Source organism: Pseudophryne corroboree, chromosome 4, assembly GCF_028390025.1.
Source record: "Pseudophryne corroboree isolate aPseCor3 chromosome 4, aPseCor3.hap2, whole genome shotgun sequence".
Lineage (NCBI taxonomy): Eukaryota > Metazoa > Chordata > Amphibia > Anura > Myobatrachidae > Pseudophryne > Pseudophryne corroboree.
In genome coordinates, this window is record NC_086447.1 from 502,983,797 (window position 1) to 503,002,249 (window position 18,453).

Consider the following 18,453-nt stretch of genomic DNA (forward strand, 5'->3'; position numbering starts at 1 on the left):
CCATTCTGATGTAATTTACCATGTTGTCATACAGTATATGCCAGGCTTTTTCAACCAGTGTGCCATGGCACTCTAGTGTGCCGCGACCAGTTGCAAGGTGTGCCGTGGAGCCAGAGCAGCTTCCTGCACCTTCAGGGTGAACTGTTGACCCGGGCTCTTCTTAGAGGATCAGTCGTGCTCTGGCCGTGACCTATACCTTGAAGACACGGCGGTGTGATATCATAGGTCACGGCCGCCGTGTCTCACCACCTAGCCAGCCCACCCACCTGTATACACATCTTCCAATTCCCGCATGCATACACAGCTTTCCTTGCCCACCCACATCTACTCCTGCCCGACCGCCCGCTGCTCAGTATTCACAGCAATCCACTATGAACAACCCCCGCCACTGAGTGACAGGGAGGAGGACAGCTGACCAGTAGGGGCTAATATTTGTTATTTTATGTATACTGTGGGGAACAACAGGATTTATGTGGGGAGAATAAGGATTTATGGGGGGAACAATGTGAATAATTTCTAGTGGGGAGAATAAGGATTTATGTGGGGAGCAATGTGATTGTTTTTTCTGTGTAGGCCAATGTATGTGTGGATTTTTTTTTACTGTGACGGCCAATGTGTGGGTTTTTTTTTTCTGTGGGGAACTGATGGTGTGCCTTAGCAGTTTGAAAATATTGTTCGGTGTGCCGCGAGTAAAAAAAGGTTGAAAATCACTGGTATATGCATTCTTTGTCTACATTGGTGTTCATTTGTATGCTTGGTTTTTGCAAAGCCTAGTAAATTATTTTTAAATTCTTGTTTCCAGGCCATTAATATGTGCACTGTGGCCTGATTCAGAGGTGGATGCTGCTGCATCTGCACTTACGTCCGTTGGCGAGTAGTGGGAGCGATAATATGCCAATGTGATTTTGAGACTACCCCTGGTGTTTTAGTGTGTCTGCATGTGAGACACCTACAAACTGTGTCTCTGGACGTCCGTAATTCTTTACATGCTACCATCAGCACATCATTATGTGCATCATCTGCAGTTTCTCCATCTGTACATAGCTTCTGTGGAAATGGCTGTGCGTCTGTGAATGCAGATACTTTCACTGAGACGCCCGTGACACTACCATAACACGCCAATGAGAGTGTTTTGTGAACATCACTTTGCCGCTCAACTTCTGATACCATCTGATCCACGCAAGTGCAGTAGCAACTGATTGGTCAACTATGTGAACATCTGGGCTGCATGCACTTTGCATGTGACTCAGAATCAGACCCTTTATGTGTCAGGTAGATTGCACATGTTTACATAGGCGTGCGCACGGGGGGTGCCTGGTGCGCACAGGCACCCCCTAATGTGCGGCACCACCTGCCTGCTGCAGCACAGTCGAGTGTTGATCGCTGCCCCCCCACTGCGAGCCCAGCTTGCTGCTCTGCATTGTTTGACGTCCTGTGCGCCTCCTCCCAGCCCTAGACGGCCAGTCCAGCTGATTTGAAGGGGTTTTCTATAAGTGGGCGTGGCCACGGGGGTCCGCGATTAGGCCACGCCCCCAACTTTCCCTGAGCCCGGCAATCTGTGTGCACTGTGCAGCCCAGCCTTCTCTTGCTGGGCCAGGTGGATCTCTAATAGCAGCCATCCCATGGAACCCGGCCAGGAAGGAGAAGGTAAGGTTTGTGTATCTGACAGTGTGTGTGTCAGCAGAGCCGGCAACATGGGGGTGCGAAGAGTACACCCATGTTCTGAGGGGCCCCGAGGCTCTGACCCCACCTTCCCTGTTCTATCTCTGCTGCAGCATACATGATCTATGCAGGAGGAACACCGGGGTTAATTCAGAGTTGATTGTAGATGTGCCAGATCGCACCCTGCCAACGGCGTTCTAATGCCGTTGGCATGCCACCTCCTGCCCCGCGACCGCCTCTGCCGTCTGTAGCTCCGTCCAGCGCCCAGCTCCAGGAACTGCTGGCGGAATATCCTCCTGCTCCAGACGCCCTCCTCCTCCGGTCCCGCCTGGCAGTCAATCTACCATTCCGTACAAGCACCTCCTTTCCCGGCCCCAGGCTGCGCTGATTGGTGCAGCCTGTGATGTCAGCAGCAGGGGAGGAGCCGACATCTCTGTCCCTCATTCCCCCGGAGTCTGCACCCGCCTCAGCAACAGCAGCCGGCATCGCAAAGGACAGCTCTTATCGGTGAGAGCTGTCCTTTGCTATACTGATGGCATATGTTAGTACATATGCGATCAGTATGTAGTCGAAAGTGTGGCGGAATATTCTGCCACACCATAGTACATCCCGCCCCCTATCTTTTCCGCCTTCTTCCCCTCTCTCTCCCTATCTTTCCCTCTCTCTTCCTCCCCCTCTCTCTCCCCCCCACCCCCTTTTTTATTTTTCTCTCTCCCACTTTCTCCCATTTATCATGGATTACATATTGAATGCGATCTAGGCGAGATCTTACCGCCCAGGATCGCATTGCAATATCCGATCCCTTCGGGTGACTGCGATGCACTGAGGCATTTCTGGCGGAAGGTTCTTTGGGAACCCTGCTAGATCTACTCTCCCCGATCTGTAGCCCATAGGCTACAATGGGTTACAGCAGTCAAATATTGCAGTAGCTGCGGGGAACAATATCGGGAATGCTTCGCATTCCCGATATTGATACATTGGGCAGCATTTAATCCCCCATAGAAACCTTTGGAGGATGTGGCTGTGGGCGGAAATAGAGGGATCCCAGCAGGTGCCAATACCTGCAGCGATCCCTCCTTTATACATACCAGGGAAACTTAATATTTGCGCCTAACTTCCAAAACGGGTCTTTTTCGTGGACAGAGCCGGAAATATTTTTTATAAATGGGCCCCTCTGTCTCTCTCCTTCTCCATATCCTACCCCCTCTCTTTCTCCCTCCTTTTCTGTCCCTCTCTCCTTTTCCCTCCCCCCTCTCTTCCGTGGGGGGGGATCTCTCTCTCTCCCCCTTCTCTCTCGGTGGTCGAGGTGCCACCTGACCTGCAGTCAGTTACTACTGCCACTGTCTACTCCAGCGGGGTAAGGCTTCATGGTCATGCTGGGTGATGCCTGCTGTGCTGGGTCAGAGGCGGAACTACAGATGTTGCTACACTCATCCATCATTGTGGAATGGATGGCGTGACTAGTGTGCCTTAGTCTGTGATGCGCGTGTGCATATTCACGCACATTCTATAGACTTCTACAAAGCAACGCTGGCTGCAACTATTTTCAACACGGCATTCAGTGCAGCTTGCCGCAATGCGTATGACCGTGGGTACGCACCACGGCAACGAAGAGGCTGGCTACATCTGTAGTGGCAGTGCTAGGAGCACCAGCCAAAATCTGCCTAGGGCATCAAATTGATTAGGGCCAGCTCTGGGCATAATGTGAATTTAGGTCATACTGCGTGGCATAATGTGAATTTCTCTTACGTCCTAGAGGATGCTGGGGACTCCGTAAGGACCATGGGGTATAGACGGGCTCCGCAGGAGACATGGGCACTATAAAGAACTTTTAGTATGGGTGTGCACTGGCTCCTCCCTCTATGCCTCTCCTCCAGACCTCAGTTAGTTCCTGTGCCCAGAGGAGATAGGGTGCATTACAGGGAGCTCTACTGAGTTTCTCTGATAAAAGACTTATGTTAGGTTTTTTATTTTCAGGGGGCACTGCTGGCAACAGGCTCCCTGCATCGTGGGACTGAGGAGAGAGAAGCAGACCTACTTAAATGTCAGGCTCTGTTTCTTAGGCTACTGGACACCATTAGCTCCAGAGGGAGTCAGAACACAGGTCTCACCCTGACGTTCGTCCCGGAGCCGCGCCGCCGTCCTCCTCGCAGAGCCGGAAGATAGAAGCCGGGTGAGTATAAGAAGAAAAGAACACTTCAAGGCGGCAGAAGACTTCAGATCTTCACTGCGCGCCATTGCTCCCACACATTACACACACAGAACAGGCACTGATGGGTGCAGGGCGCAGGGGGGGGCGCCCTGGGCAGCAATAAACCTCTGGACTGGCATTTATGGGCAAATTAGGCTGCGGAGGCAGTAAATACAGAATCCCCCGCCATTTTTTGAATATTGAAGCGGGACCAAAGCCCGCCGCTGGTGGGGGCGGAGCTTGATCCCTCCGCACTAACAGCGCCATTTTCTCCACAGAACGCTGCAGAGAAGCTGGCTCCCCGGACTCTCCCCTGCTGAACTCGGTGACAGAGGGATGGAAAGAGGGGGGGGCGCAATTATTGGCGCAGTGAGTGTATACACATTGAGATATATATATAAAAGCGCTATCTGGTTTTTATTCCATTGTCAGTTGGCGCTGGGTGTGTGCTGGCATACTCTCTCTCTCTCTCTCTCTCTCTCTCCAAAGGGCCTTGTTGGGGAATTGTCCCCTTATAGTTATATCCCTGTGTGTGTGGGGGTGTCGGCAAGTGCGTGTCGGCATGTCTGAAGCGGAAGGCTCATCCAAGGAGGAGGTGATGCAGATGAGTGGTGTGTCTCCGTCGGCAACGCCGACTCATGAATGGATGGACATGTGGCATATGTTAAATGCAAGTGTGGCCTCATTACATAAGAGACTAGACAAAGCAGAGTCCAGGGAGAAAACAGGGAGTCAATCCACAGATTGGACTGGGTCACAGGGCCCTTCTGGGTCTCAAAAACGTCCCCTATCCCAAATAGTAGATACTGGTACCGACACGGATTCTGACTCCAGTGTCGACTACGATGATGCAAGATTACACCCAAGGGTGGCAAAAAGTATTCAGTGTATGATTATTGCAATAAAAGATATTTTACATATCACTGATGACCCCTCTGTCCCTGACACGAGGGTACACATGTTTAAGGAAAAGAAACCTGAAGTAACCTTTCCCCCATCTAATGAGCTTAACGAGTTTTTTGAAAAAGCTTGGGAAACTCCAGATAAAAAACTGCAGATTCCCAAAAGGGTTCTTATGGCGTATCCTTTTCCTACACAGGACAGGGTACGTTGGGAATCCTCTCCCAGGGTGGACAAGGCTTTAACACGCCTGTCCAAGAAGGTGGCGCTACCGTCTCCAGACACGGCAGCCCTTAAGGATCCTGCTAACCGCAGGCAGGAGACTACTTTAAAGACTATTTATGCGCATACAGGTGCTTTGCTCAGACCGGCAATAGCGTCGGCATGGGTATGTAGCGCAGTGGCAGCATGGACAGATAGCTTGTCAGCTGACCTTGATACCCTAGACAGGGATACCATTTTATTAACCTTAGCCCACATTAAAGACGCAGTCTTATATATGAGGGACACTCAAAGAGACGTTGGGCTGCTGGGTTCCAGAGCCAATTCCATGGCTATTTCTGCGAGACGAGCTCTATGGACCCGCCAATGGACGGGTGATGTGGACTCAAAAAAGCATATGGAGTGTTGTTTGAGGAGGGGCTCGCGGACCTGGTTTCCACAGCTACCGCGGGTAAATCTACCTTTTTACCTTTTGTTCCCCAACAGCAAAAGAAAACTCCACAGTATCAGATGCAGTCCTTTCGGTCGCATAAGTCCAGAAGAGGTCGGGGTTCCTCCTTCCTTTCCAGAGGTAAGGGTAGAGGAAAGAGAACACCTGCTTCGGCTAGTTCCCAGGAGCAGAAGTCCAAAATCCACCGCATGACGCTGGGGCTCCCCTAAGGGAGTCCACACCAGTGGGGGCACACCTTCGACTTTTCAGCCAGATCTGGGTTCTTTCAGACGTGGATCCTTGGGCGATGGAAATGGTTTCCCAAGGCTACAAGCTGGAATTCAAAGAGGTGCCCCCTCGCCGATTTTTCAAGTCGGCCTTGCCAGCTTCATCCCCAGAGAGGGAAGTAGTGTTAGCTGCAATTCAAAAGCTGTGTCAACAGCAAGTGGTTGTCAAGGTTCCCCTGGTCCAACAGTGAAAAGGGTATTATTCAACCCTGTTTGTGGTCCCGAAGCCGGATGGTTCGGTCAGACCCATTTTAAATCTAAAATCCCTAAACCTGTACTTGAAAAAGTTCAAATTCAAGATGGAATCGCTCCGAGCTGTAATATCCAGCCTGGAAGGGGGGGATTTTATGGTGTCACTAGACATAAAGGATGCTTACCTTCATGTCCCCATATATCCCCCTCATCAGGAGTACCTGAGATTCGCTGTACAGGACTGTCATTACCAGTTTCAGACGTTGCCGTTTGGGCTTTCCACGGCCCCGAGGATTTTCACCAAGGTGATGGCGGAAATGATGGTGCTCCTGCGCAAGCAGGGAGTCACAATTATCCCATACTTGGACGATCTCCTGATAAAGGCGAGATCGAGAGATCAATTGCTGAAGAGCGTGTCGCTCTCCCTGTGAGTGCTACAACAGCACGGTTGGATTATCAATCTGCCAAAGTCACAATTGGTTCCAACATAAAGAAAGAGGGATCAGATCAAGGAAAGTCACAGCGCTGTTTCTAATATGCCAAATATCACAGGAAAATATACTGTCCAGATTTCTTCACGTATATGAAGAACACTGTACCACATCCGTATAGATAAAAAAAATGATCCTTACTTTATTTCAAACATCCATCTAAAAAGTCTCTTTATGCAGACACAGGGCAATCTCAGCAAGAGAAGCGGTACAAGCGTTGGATTTCAAATGTACTCAGTGGAGCTCACCAGACTCTCAGGACGCAGTTGATAATCGCGGTGCTCTCTATTACGGGATTTGCTCGCCCGCAGTTGCTTTCCATACACCGCTAGCCGTCCTTAGGTCACGGACCCTCCAGGCGCTGCAGTCGCCACCACACTCCTCCGCTCTCCCCCGTTAGTTGCTCTTTGCTACACGCGGATAAAGACCAGGTTCACCTACGGCTGCCGACGCGTTTCTACCCTCAGCGGGTCTTTGTCGAGGCACCTGTGAGATTTGGCATATTAGAAACAGCGCTGTGACTTTCCTTGATCTGATCCCTCTTACTTTATGTTTGATATTTGGGCAGTGTGAGCTGATCTGCCACAGATAAAGGGAAACAGCTGCAGTTTTTTTAAAGCGCTCCATACGGAGGACAACAACTTGTGTTTTTGACAATTGGTTCCAACGACTCGACTATCATTCCTAGGAACAAAAGAAGGTTTTTCTCCCATTGGAAAAAGCCCAGGACCTCCAGAACATGGTCAGAGACCTGCTAAAACCAAAAAGAGTGTCAGTTCATCAATGCACTCGAGTTCTGGGAAAAATGGTGGCAGCCTACGAGGCCATCCCCTTCGGCAGATTTCACGCGAGGACTTTTCAGTGGGACCTTCTGGACAAGTGGTCCGGGTCCCATCTACAAATTCATCAGAAAATGACACTGTCCCCCAGGGCCAGGGTGTCTCTCCTGTGGTGGCTGCAGAGTGCTCACCTTCTAGAGGGTCGCAGGTTCGGCATTCAGGACTGGGTCCTGGTGACCACGGACGCGAGCCTCCGAGGATGGGGAGCAGTCACACAAGGAAGAAATTTTCAGGGACTATGGTCAGGCTTGTCTACACATCAACATACTGGAATTGAGGGCTTAAAACAACGGCCTACGACAAGCGGAGAATCTTCTTCGCGACCTACCGGTTCTGATTCAATCAGACAACGTCACAGCCGTGGCTCATGTAAACCGCCAAGGCGGGACAAGGAGCAGAGTCGCGATGGCGGAAGCCACCAAAATTCTTTGCTGGGCGGAAAATCACGTAAGCGCTCTGTCAGCTGTCTTCATTCCAGGAGTGGACAACTGGGAAGCAGACTTCCTCAGCAGACACGATCTCCATCCAGGAGAGTGGGGACTTCATCAAGAAGTATTTGCAGAGATAACAAGTCTCTGGGGAATTCCTCAAATAGACATGATGGCGTCACGCCTCAACAAGAAGCTTCGGAGGTATTGTGCCAGGTCCCGGGACCCTCAGGCAGTAGCAGTAGACGCCCTGTTGACACCATGGGTGTTTCAGTCGGTCTATGTGTTTCCTCCTCTTCCTCTCATCACAAAAATATTGAGAATCATAAGACGAAAAAGAGTACAGACAATACTCATTGTTCCAGATTGGCCTCGAAGGGCCTGGTACTCAGATCTTCAGGAGATGCTCACAGAAGATCCGTGGCTTCTTCCTCTCAGGGAGGACCTGTTGCAGCAGGGGCCCTGCGTGTTCCAACACTTACCGCGGTTACGCTTGACGGCATGGTGGTTGAACACCGAATCCTAGCTGGGAAAGGTATTCCGGAGGAAGTCATCCCTACTCTGATAAAGGCTAGGAAGGAGGTGACGGCAAAGCATTATCACCATATCTGGAGGAAGTATGTATCTTGTTGTGAAGCCAAGAATGCTCCTACGGAAGATTTCCATCTGGGCCGGTTTCTCCACTTTCTACAGACAGGAGTGGATATGGGCCTGAAGTTAGGCTTCATTAAGGTACAGATTTCGGCCCTATCTATATCCTTTCAGAGGGAATTGGCTTCTCTCCCAGAAGTCCAGACTTTTGTGAAGGGAGTGCTGCACATCCAGCCACCCTTTGTGCCCCCAGTGGCACCGTGGGACCTTAACGTGGTGTTAAGTTTCCTGAAATCTCACTGGTTTGAGCCTCTTCAAACGGTTGAATTAAAATTTCTCACGTGGAAGGTGGTCATGTTATTGGCCTTGGCATCTGCAAGGCGGGTGTCCGAATTGGCGGCCTTGTCCCACAAGAGCCCCTATTTGATTTTCCATGTGGATAGAGCTGAGTTGAGGACTCGTCCTCAATTGTTACCTAAGGTGGTTTCTTCATTTCATATGAACCAACCTATTGTGGTGCCTGTGGCAACAGGGGACTGGGAGGACGTAAGAGAAAATAAGATTTTAAACCTACCGGTAAATCTTTTTCTCCTAGTCCGTAGAGGATGCTGGGCGCCCGTCCCAGTGCGGTCTAAATCTGCAAGACTTGTATATAGTTGTTGCTTACATAAGGGTTATGTTACAGTTGGAATTGGTCTTTGACTGATACTGTTTTTTGTTCATAATGTTAACTAGTTGCGTATATTCCAGGTTATATGGTATGATTGGTGTGGGCTGGCATGAATCTTGCCCTTAGATTAACAAAATCCTTTCCTCGTGTTGTCCATCTCCTCTGGGCACAGTTCTCTAACTGAGGTCTGGAGGAGGGACATAGAGGGAGGAGCCAGTGCACACCCATACTAAAAGTTCTTTATAGTGCCCATGTCTCCTGTGGAGCCCGTCTATACCCCATGGTCCTTACGGAGTCCCCAGCATCCTCTACGGACTAGGAGAAAAAGATTTACTGGTAGGTTTAAAATCTTATTTTCTCTAACGTCCTAAGTGGATGCTGGGGACTCCGTAAGGACCATGGGGAATAGCGGCTCCGCAGGAGACTGGGCACAAAAGTAAAGCTTTAGAACTACCTGGTGTGCACTGGCTCCTCCCCCTATGACCCTCCTCCAAGCCCCAGTTAGATTTTTGTGCCCGAACGAGAAGGGTGCACACTAGGTGGCTCTCCTGAGCTGCTTAGTGAAAAGTTTAGTTTTAGGTTTTTTATTTTCAGTGAGACCTGCTGGCAACAGGCTCACTGCATCGAGGGACTAAGGGGAGAAGAAGCGAACTCACCTGCGTGCAGAGTGGATTGGGCTTCTTAGGCTACTGGACATTAGCTCCAGAGGGACGATCACAGGCCCAGCCATGGATGGGTCCCAGAGCCGCGCCGCCGGCCCCCTTACAGAGCCAGAAGACAGAAGAGGTCCGGAAAATCGGCGGCAGAAGACGTCCTGTCTTCAACAAGGTAGCGCACAGCACTGCAGCTGTGCGCCATTGCTCTCAGCACACTTCACACTCCGGTCACTGAGGGTGCAGGGCGCTGGGGGGGGGCGCCCTGAGACGCAATAAAAACACCTTGGATGGCAAAAAATGCATCACATATAGCTCCTGGGCTATATGGATGAATTTAACCCCTGTCAGAATACATAGAAAAACGGGAGATAAGGCCGCCGATAAGAGGGCGGAGCCTATCTCCTCAGCACACTGGCGCCATTTTCCCTCACAGCTCCGTTGGAGGGAAGCTCCCTGGCTCTCCCCTGCAGTCACTACAATACAGAAAGGGTTAAAAAAAGAGAGGGGGGGCACTAATTACGCGCAGTATTAAAGATACAGCAGCTATAAGGGGAAAAACACTTATATAAGGTTATCCCTGTATATATATAGCGCTCTGGTGTGTGCTGGCAAACTCTCCCTCTGTCTCCCCAAAGGGCTAGTGGGGTCCTGTCCTCTATCAGAGCATTCCCTGTGTGTGTGCTGTATGTCGGTACGTTTGTGTCGACATGTATGAGGAGAAAAATGATGTGGAGACGGAGCAGATTGCCTGTAATAGTGATGTCACCCCCTAGGGGGTCGACACCTGAGTGGATGAACTGTTGGAAGGAATTACGTGACAGTGCCAGCTCTGTATAAAAGACAGTGGTTGACATGAGACAGCCGGCTACTCAGCTTGTGCCTGTCCAGACGTCTCATAGGCCGTCAGGGGCTCTAAAGCGCCCGTTACCTCAGATGGCAGATATAGACGCCGACACGGATACTGACTCCAGTGTCGACGGTGAAGAGACAAATGTGACTTCCAGTAGGGCCACACGTTACATGATTGAGGCAATGAAAAATGTTTTACACATTTCTGATAATACGAGTACCACCAAAAAGGGGTATTATGTTCGGTGAGGAAAAACTACCTGTAGTTTTCCTGAATCTGAGAAATTAAATGAGGTGTGTGATAATGCGTGGTTTTCCCCCGATAACAACTGATAATTTCAAAAATGTTATTGGCATTATATCCTTTCCCACCAGAGGTTAGGGTGCGTTGGGAAACACCCCCTAGGGTGGATAAAGCGCTCACACGCTTGTAAGAACAAGGGCTCTACCCTCTCCTGAGATGGCCGCCCTTAAGGATCCTGCTGATAGAAAGCAGGAGGGCATCCTAAAAGGTATTTACACACATACTGGTGTTATACTGCGACCAGCAATCGCCTCAGCCTGGATGTGCAGTGCTGGGTTGGCATGGTCGGATTCCCTGACTGAAAATATTGATACCCTAGATAGGGACAGTATATTATTGCCTATAGAGCATTTAAAAGATGCATTTCTATATATGCGTGATGCACAGCGGAATATTTGCCGACTGGCATCAAGTCTAAGTGCGTTGTCCATTTCTACCAGTAGAGGGTTATGGACACGACAGTGGTCAGGTGATGCGGATTCCAAACGGCATTTGGAAGTATTGCCTTATTAAGGGGAGGAGTTATTTGTGGTCGGTCTTTCAGACCTGGTGGCCACGGCAACAGCTGAGAAATCCACGTTTGTACCCCAGGTCGCCTCTCAACATGAGAAGACGCCGTATTATCAGGCGCAGTCTTTTCGTGGGCAAGCGGGCAAAAGGTTCCTCATTTCTGCCCGTGACAGAGGGAGAGGAAAAAGGCTGCAGAAATCAGCCAGTTCCCAGGAACAGAAACCCTCTCCCGCCTCTGCCAAGCCCTCAGTATGACGCTGGGGCTTTACAAGCAGAATCAGGCACGGTGGGGGGCCCGTCTCAATGAATTTCAGCGCGCAGTGGGCTCACTCGCAAGTAGACCCCTGGATCCTTCAGGTGATATCTCAGGGGTACAAATTGGAATTCGAGACGTCTCCCCCTCGCCGTTTCCTAAAGTCGGCTTTACCGATGTCTCCTTCTGACAGGGAGACAGGTTTGGAAGCCATTCACAAGCTGTATTCCCAACAGGTGATAATCAAGGTACCCCTCCTGCAACAGGGAACGGGGTATTATTCCACACTGTTGTGGTACCGAAGCCGGACGGCTCGGTGAGACCGATTCTAAATCTAAAATCTTTAAACACTTACATACAGAGGTTCAAATTCAAGATTGAGTCACTCAGAGCAGTGATTGCGAACCTGGAAGAAGAGGACTACATGATGTCTCGGGACATCAAGGATGCTTACCTTCATGTCCCAATTTACCCTTCTCACCAAGGGTACCTCAGGTTTATGGTACAGAACTGTCACTATCAGTTTCAGACGCTGCCGTATGGATGGTCCACGGCACCCCGGGTCTTTACCAAGGTAATGGCCGAAATGATGATACTCCTTCGAAGGAAGGGAATTTTAGTTATCCCTTACTTGGACGATTCCCTGATAAGGGTAAGATCCAGGGAACAGTTGGAGGTCGGTGTAGCACTATCTCAGGTAGTGTTGCGGCAGCACGATTGGATTCTCAATATTCCAAAATCGCAGCTGATTCCGACGACTCGTCTTCTCTTCTTAGGGATGATCCTGGACACAGTTCAGAAAAAGGTGTTTCTCCCGGAGGAGAAAGTCAGGGAGTTATCCGAGCTAGTCGGGAACCTCCTATAACCGAGCCAAGTCTCAGTACATCAATGAGATGGTTCTGGGAAAAATGGTGGCTTCCTATGAAGCAATCCCATGCGGCAGATTCCACGCAAGAACTTTCCAGTGGGACCTGCTGGACAAATGGTCTGGGTCGCATCTTCAGATGCATCAGCGGATAACCCTGTCACCAAGCACAAGGGTGTCTCTCCTGTGGTGGTTGCAGAGTGCTCATCTTCTAGAGGGCCGCACATTCAGGACTGGGTCCTGGTGACCACGGATGCCAGCCTGCGAGGCTGGGGAGCAGTCACACAGGGAAGGAATTTCCAGAGCTTATGGTCAAGCCTGGAGACATCACTTCACATAAATATCCTGAAGCTAAGGGCCATTTACAATGCTCTAAGCTCAGCAAGACCTCTGCTTCAAGGTCACCCGGAGTTGATCCATTCGGACAACATCACGGCAGTCACCCACGTAAACAGACAGGGTGACACAAGAAGCAGAAGGGCAATGGCAGAAGCTGCAAGGATTCTTCGCTGGGCGGAAAATCATGTGATAGCACTGTCAGCAGTATTCATTCCGGGAGTGGACAACTGGGAAGCAGACTTCCTCAGCAGACACGACCTCCACCCGGGAGAGTGGGGACTTCACCCAGAAGTCTTCCACATGTTTATAAAACTCGACAAGTATTGCGCCAGGTCAAGGGACCCTCAGGCAATAGCTGTAGACGCTCTGGTAACACAGTGGGTGTACCAGTCGGTGTATGTGTTCCCTCCTCTGCCTCTCATAACCAAGGTACTGAGAATTATAAGATGGAGAGGAGTAAGCACTATATTCGTGGCTCCGGATTGGCCAAGAAGGACTTGGTAACCGGAACTTCAAGAGATGCTCACGGAGGATCCGTGGCCTCTACCTCTAAGAAGGGACCTGCTCCAGCAAGGACCCTGTCTGTTCCAAGACTTACCGCGACTGCGTTTAACGGCAGGGCGGTTGAACGCCGGATCCTGAAGGAAAAAGGCATTCCGGATGAAGTCATCCCTATCCTGATCAAAGCCAGGAAAGATATAACCGCAAAACATTATCACCGCATTTGGCGAAAATATGTTGCGTGGTGCGAGGCCAGTAAGGCCCCGACGGAGGAATTTTCAACTAGGTCGATTCCTACATTTCCTGCAAACAGGAGTGTCTATGGGCCTGAAATGGGGGTCCATTAAGGTTCAAATTTCGGCCCTGTCAATTTTCTTCCAAAAAGAACTAGCTTCAGTCCCTGAAGTTCAGACGTTTGTGAAAGGGGTACTGTATATACAGCCTCCTTTTGTGCCTCCAGTGGCACCTTGGGATCTAAATGTAGTTTTTGGGTTCCAAAAGTCACATTGGTTTGAACCACTTAAATATGTGGAGTTAAAATATCTCACATGGAAAGTGGTCATGCTGTTGGCCCTGGCCTGGGCCAGGTGCGTGTCAGAATTGGCGGCTTTATCCTGTAAAAGCCCTCATCTGATTTTCCATTCGGACAGGGCGGAATTGAGGACTTGTCCTCAGTTTCTCCCTAAGGTGGTTTTCAGCGTTTCACCTGAATCAACCTATTGTGGTGCCTGCGGCTACTAGGGACTTGGAGGACTCCAAGTTGCTAGACGTTGTCAGAGCCCTGGAAATATAGGTTTCCAGGACGGCTGGAGTCAGAAAATCTGACTCGTTGTTTATTCTGTATGCACCCAACAAGCTGGGTGCTCCTGCTTCTAAGCAGACTATTGCTCGTTGGATTTGTAGTACAATTCAGCTTGCACATTCTGTGACAGGCCTGCCACAGCCAAAATCTGTAAAAGCCCATTCCACAAGGAAGGTGGGCTCATCTTGGGCGGCTGCCCGAGGGGTCTCGGCTTTACAACTTTGCCGAGCAGCTACTTGGTCAGGAGCAAATACGTTTGTAAAATTCTACAAATTTGATACCCTGGCTGAGGAGGACCTGGAGTTCTCTCATTTGGTGCTGCAGAGTCATCCGCACTCTCCCGCCCGTTTGGGAGCTTTGGTATAATCCCCATGGTCCTTACGGAGTCCCCAGCATCCACTTAGGACGTTAGAGAAAATAAGAATTTACTTACCGATAATTCTATTTCTCGTAGTCCGTAGTGGATGCTGGGCGCCCATCCCAAGTGCGGATTGTCTGCAATACTGGTACATAGTTATTGTTACCAAAAAATCGGGTTATTGCTGTAGTGAGCCATCTTTTCTAGAGGCTCCTCTGTTATCATGCTGTTAAATGGGTTTAGATCACAAGTTATATGGTGTGATTGGTGTGGCTGGTATGAATCTTACCCGGGATTCAAAATCCTTCCTTATTGTGTACGCTCATCCGGGCACAGTATCCTAACTGAGGCTTATAGGAGGGTCATAGGGGGAGGAGCCAGTGCACACCAGGTAGTTCTAAAGCTTTACTTTTGTGCCCAGTCTCCTGCGGAGCCGCTATTCCCCATGGTCCTTACGGAGTCCCCAGCATCCACTACGGACTACGAGAAATAGAATTATCGGTAAGTAAATTATTATTTTCGGCTCATACCATGTAGCATAATGAGAATTTTGGCTCATACCGTGTGGAATAATCTGAATTTCGGCTCCTACCGTGTGGCATAATGTGAATTTGGCTCATACCGTGTAGCATAATGTGAATTTGGCTCATACTGTGTGGCATAATATGAATTTTGGCTCATACCTTGTGGCATAATGTTAATTTCGGCTCATACCGTGTGACATATTATGAATTTCGGCTCATACCATGTGCATAATGTGAATTTCGGCTCATACCTTGTTGCATAATGTTAATTTCAGCTCATAACGTGTGACATAATATAAATTTCGGCTCATACTGTGTGGCATAATGTAAATTTGGCTCATACCGTGTGGCATAATGTAAATTTGGCACATACTGTGTGACATAATGTGAATTTCAGCTCATACCGTGTGGCGTAAGGTGAATTTGGATCATACTGTGTGGCATAATGTGGATTTTGTCTCATACCGTGTGGCGTAATGTGAATTTCGGCTCACACTGTTTGGCACAATGTGAAATATGGGCACTACTGTCAGTAGCTGGTGAGCATGGGGACATGCAGAGGAGGAGTGTGATGGCATAGAAAGAGGCAGATGTGGCTGTGATGGCATGTGTATATTTTAAACTTTATTTTTGTTATATTTAAACTCAAATGTTCGGCCCCCTAAATCTCCCATACTTTTCAGAATGTCCGACTCAAGATTAGGGTGTATGTGCTTAGGGGTGCAAGGGGTGTGTGTGTGGGGGGGTACATATGCACCTAGGCCCACCACTCTTTAGTTCCGCCGCTGGGTCAGGAATAGGTTGGGGAAGTGTTAGCAGCGATATGGTACAGCGGCAGCTAGGACTCAGGGTTATGCCGTAGCGGACAGTCAGTACCGGCCGGTGGTCACACCATTATGTTTCATTTTATTTCTCTGGGGTGTAGTATATCTACTTTATTATTTGGAACTAGGGAGAAATTAGATTAAGCCATGTGATTTTACTGAGAGAATGTAAAATAGTGCTAGAGGTCCCTGGGCGGTGGTAGACACGCAGAAAAGGCGGTGATAGACACGCCCCTCCTGCGGTGCACCCCCTAATAAAATTAGCTGTGCACGCCTATGCATGTGTATGCTTACCACAAGGTTAATCTTTCTGACACTCACCCATGTACTCGATTTATGGTAATGTGTCCAGCATTCCATTTATATGCTCATGAATGTAATTTTCATCAGCACATCTCATTTGTTTAAGTTTCTTTAGTGGAAATATCATACTGGTTACACAGGATCTATAATGCAGCTACTGTAATGCATCCCACATGTGCTTTGCTGTAATCTCATATTTTATGTGAATTAGCTGGTTATCTTTAACTAAAGCATAATGGTAGCTTGTGCTTTTCCTCTCTTTATCCTATTCCTTGTTAAAAAATGTTTGCATTTCTTGAATGTCAATCATGAAAATTCACAGTACAAATAAGATAGAAATCACATTGACATTTACATTGGCATATGTGATGAAAAGGTTTACAGAAAAAGATAGATTTTTCACTCAAAATGTGCATCTAATTGGGAGCAACAAAACTATTTTACTAGATTGCATTGATCAGTTTGATGTGCAACATGTGTGCAGCTATGCACGATTGTTTCTGAATCCGTATACAAAGTGCTATGATGCAGTGGCTCTAAATTTTTCTCACGTGAAGTTCCGTTGTACTTTATCTGTGACTTTCTACATGCTTAAAACAAATTCCTATGTAGCTGAAGTATTATTAATGAGTAAGACGCATTCACAACTGTACAGTAGAAACGTTTTCTACAACTACCAGGTTTCAAATCATGTATTTGTTGTATATTATTTTTAGAAATAAGGTTACAAACAGTCAATGCATGCAAGTGTAATTAGTTTCTCTTTTCATATTTCAAAGGAAGGTGGATTGTGAAGGACTCATGCATGGAGAGATTTTGTCTCACTGCCACCTTTAGGCACTCTGATATCTTTTGGAATATTGGAGAATATGACACACAAAACAATTAAACAGCTACTTGGTTGAAAACTAACATACGCCGATCAATAACCCTTTTATCAAAGGGCACATACTGTACATAAACAGTGGAAACATACACTGTCTGTGTTTTGAGATTTGGTTCAACTAGCACTATCCGGTAGACCAAATTTTAAGCTACAAGACCTAATTTGCTTGTGAAAGCAAAAAAGATGGCCTGTAGGAAATATAAGCAGATACAAAATAATGAAGTCAAAGAGGTTTATCTTGTCATACAGAAGGAGACTAAGAAGGTAATCAGATGTGCAAATGCACAAGCTGAGGAGAAAATGACCCAGTCAGTTGGTAAAGGGGACAAAACTTTTTTTTAGCTATATAAGTGAAAGGAAAAAAGGAAAAGGCGGAAAAATAAGGCTAAAGACAGAGACTGGGAGTCTTATTGAGGGAGACAATGTAATAGCAGATAATCTTAATAATTAATCATTATTCTCTACTGAAAGAGAGGAAAAATTGTTCCACAGTTAAATTGTGGGTATATGCAGAAAATGAGGTAGAAAAAAGTACATCTACAGAGGAGAAGGTCCTAACAGAACTCTCAAAACTGAAAGTGGATATATCAGTGGGGCCAGGTGGGATACATCCAAGGATACTAGAAGTGCTTAAAGATGGGCTGGTAGCACCATTAACAGAATTATTCAACCAGTCACTAGCTTCAGGAGTAATTCCAGAGGACTGGAAAAGAGTTAACGTAGCTCTGCTGCACAAAAGTGGAAGCAAGAAAGAGGCAAGCAACTACCGACCAGTGAGCCTCACATCAGTAGTAGGGAAATTGATGGAAACACTCTTAAAATAAAGAGTTGAAGATTATCTCAAGTCCAGCAATTTACAGGATCCCAAACAGTATGAATTTGCTGAGGTGGGGGGAATCATGTCACACAAATCTTATTGACTTTTTTGACTGGGTGACTAAAGTAATAGATAGAGGGGGAGCTGTAGATGTAGCTTATCTAGACTTTAGTAGGGCTTTTGACACTGTCCCCACATCGCAGACTGGGTTATCCTGGTTGCAGGATAAAAAACAGAGTTGTAGTAAATGGAGTGCATTCATAGGAGGGAAATGTTACCAGTGGAGTACCCCAAGAATCTGTACTTGGATCAGTGCTTTTTAATATCTTTAGCTGTGATATTGCAAATGGTATTGAAGGAAATGGAAATGCAGTTTTGCAGATGATACAAAGGTATGCAATAGGGTAGACACACCAGTAGGGGTAAAACAAATGATTGATGATCTAGGTAGACTAGATGAATGATCAGGAGCGTGGCAAAAATCCAAAGGCTAAATATAGTATTAATGCCATAGTATTGGAAACTACTGAGGAGGAAAGGGATCTAGGAGTCACTATTTCAGGTGACTTAAAGGCAAGTAAGCAGTGTAACAAAGCAATGAGGAAGTCAAGTTAGTTGCTTGGTTGCATAGGGAGAGGAATCAACAGCAGAAAGGAAGAAGTAATAATGCCACTGTATAAGTCATTGGTACAGCCTCAAGTCCATCCACTTCAGTACTGAACTGATCTATATGTCCAGTGTCTATCTACTCCAGTGATA

General features: G+C 47.9%; 1 protein-coding gene across 1 annotated transcript in view; it reads left to right on the forward strand.

Moving 5' to 3' along the window:
- NT5DC1 (5'-nucleotidase domain containing 1) overlaps positions 1–18,453 on the forward strand; it is a 702,933-nt gene that overhangs the window by 584,161 nt on the left and 100,319 nt on the right. The window lies entirely within an intron of this gene.